Source organism: Priapulus caudatus, unplaced genomic scaffold (genome assembly GCF_000485595.1).
Source record: "Priapulus caudatus unplaced genomic scaffold, Priapulus_caudatus-5.0.1 Scaffold32, whole genome shotgun sequence".
Lineage (NCBI taxonomy): Eukaryota > Metazoa > Priapulida > Priapulimorpha > Priapulimorphida > Priapulidae > Priapulus > Priapulus caudatus.
The window spans coordinates 555,137-557,785 of NW_014577093.1; the positions used below are offsets into that span (position 1 = coordinate 555,137).

Below are 2,649 nucleotides of genomic sequence, written 5' to 3' on the forward strand. Positions count from 1 at the left end.
GTGTGTGTGTGTGTGTGTGTGTGTGTGTGTGTGTGTGTGTGTGTGTGTGTGTGTGTGTGTGCGCGCGTGTGTGTATGCGTGCATGCGCACAATCGTATTGGTGTTTTTCATTTAAGAGAGTACGTGGGTAAGGCTTTGACGTTTTTTGTCTTGCCGCCATCTTCTCTATAACGTTTAATTAGATTAATTAAATTCATTCAGATTAATTACAACGCGCCCTCATCATTGACACCCCTAGCAGTGCTTTTCATTTCAATGCTTCCCGCTACGGCCCACCCAACCTAAAAATTCAATGAGAATTTATATACTGAGACGTTTTTCTATCGATCGTCTTTCGCGTTTTCTTTAAATTATAATTCCGGTGACGTTAACTCGACATGGCGCCCTGCTAGGATCTATCAAGAGCGTATAAAGAAGGATCTATCCATCAACATTCACATAACCGACCGCATCTTTGAAACTCAAATTTATTAGCACCATTACTCAAGTCTATCGGACGAGCCACGTTCGAATCGCGTCTCAGTGTATGCATATTTAATCGCGCTTCAATCAAACCAACCCAGTTTTTGCCGCCACGTCATTAACAGGCGAGCGATACTCGTGCATTGAGTGCGAAGTCGCCTTTCTAACGTGACGCCTGCCTTCGCAATATTGCTGACACGTCAATGGCGAAGTCGCTTCGATTCTAATTGAGGCGCCGGATTAGGTGGAATTGGAAAATTAATTGGTTTCAGTACGCTGTGTAATCCATTGACGTATTGCTAGTTTTCGAAGAGGGTTTCGACTTGAGATGTCATCGAGTAGGGGTTTAGGTGCTGCGGTTTCCAGCGGACTCCGGCGCTCATGAGCAGAACAGGGAGATAGCGAGCTATAAATCACTTTATACTACTATCTTCGCGGTGTGTTCGAGTGTCTGATTCCGTTAGAGCATGCTTGCAACGCGCGAATGTGCGCTCACGCACCTACGCAGATTGAGAGATACAGAGAGAGTGAGCGAGAGAGAGACAGAGAGAGAGAGAGAGAGAGCGAGAGAGAGAGAGACAGAGATAAAGAAAGACAGCGAAAGGGAGAGAGGGAGAGAGAGAGAGAGAGAAAGAGAGAGAGAGAGAGAGAGTGAGAGAGAGAGAGGAAGAGAGGAAGAGCGAAGGTTACAGAGAGGCGTTGAGTATATTTATAGAGCGATAAGGGGGAGAGAAATAAAGATTAAGATAATAATAATTCCTCATTTTGTGGTTTTCTGTAGAATATCGCTCGTCGTCATCAACTGTGTTGCGTTGACATCCGTAACAGTGGGTAGGACTTGCGCGGTTAGGATGTTGTCCCCACTCCCAAACCTCCTAATGCAGCGATACAAGTCTAGGTTGTACAACTAAAGCCGGGCTTAGGTCGGGTTGCGATTGAATGCGACGCGACGCGACGCACTGCAACTCACTGCGACTGAGTGTTTTAGGTCGACGGCGACGCGACTGACAGCGACTGCCTGCGACCAGTCGCAGGCAGTCGCAGAAGGCGCTTAGGTCGAAGCGACGATCGCCTATAGATCGTGCAACTAAATGAGTTTACATGACTTGTTGCTGTGTGCATGTTGTCTACATGACTGTATGCACTGATTGTTTTATTCGCGTGTATTGTTCATTATACTTGGTGAAGCAAACAAGGACAGATCCCTTTTGCACAAACGCACGACAGTAATGAGAAAAGTGTGAGTCCTAGGCATTCGGCTGTTTTCCCGATACTCCAGTAATTATTTAACAATTTTTCGTTATTTTCGCATCGTGTTTTACTCAACGAGTTATATGCGAGTTAAGGGTAAATCGATATGAATTGAAAATTCACTCCGAAACAATATGGTGGACTGCAAGTTCGAGTCAACATGCGTATGTATTTATTTATCGCGCTTATAATTCTCTCTTGTAATCGGGTTTTTCTTGCCGCTGTTAAATAAAATTGAATGAATATTTTAAAGCGCTCGACTAACTAAACCGCGAAGCTCCGACGCAGTGCCATGAATATTTTACCGCCATTGTATAATCCACTCTTTTCGGAGACGGCCATCTTTACCGGAATCTCCTGCTGCCCGCGCATCCCCACGTCGTCACAATGGGATGCAAATCTCTCAGAAAGCTTAACTCATATGCTCCAGCGGATCCGAAGCAAACTTTGATGATGTGGCATAGCGTTTCCCGAGTACCGTGTGTCGGTGGTAGTCATCGTCCGGTGACGCAATCCTGTATTCGCCAGCATTCACCGAGGTTGTCCCGACATGCAGTGCTTATATATCGCTGATTTACCGCCAACAGTGCAGCACGCCCACCCACCCTCCACCCCATCGCTGCACCCTGGGATGATACCAGCCCCCCCTTCCCTGGGATGAGACCAGCCCCCCCGCGCGAGGATTTGTGTAGATCCGGGGCGAGGATCGAGGGGGCGGTATTGCTTTGATCGCGCAATGACAGGGGATGATGAAAGACGACATTTGGGACACGTGACCGCGGGGAATTACGCGAGCCTGGGTGAATTGGGTTGTTGATGCGCAGTAGCTGTACGCGGTCGTGATGCTGAGATGGCTATACCTAGTCTTCCCCGGGCGACTCACCGTCTGCACTGATCTCTCTCTCTCTCTCTCTCTCTCTCTCTCTCTCTCTCTCT

At 47.6% G+C, this 2,649-nt stretch overlaps 1 protein-coding gene across 1 annotated transcript in view; it reads left to right on the forward strand.

Moving 5' to 3' along the window:
* LOC106816504 (sodium/calcium exchanger 1-like) overlaps positions 1-2,649 on the forward strand; it is a 126,979-nt gene that overhangs the window by 97,209 nt on the left and 27,121 nt on the right. The gene's annotated exons all lie outside the window — the stretch shown is intronic.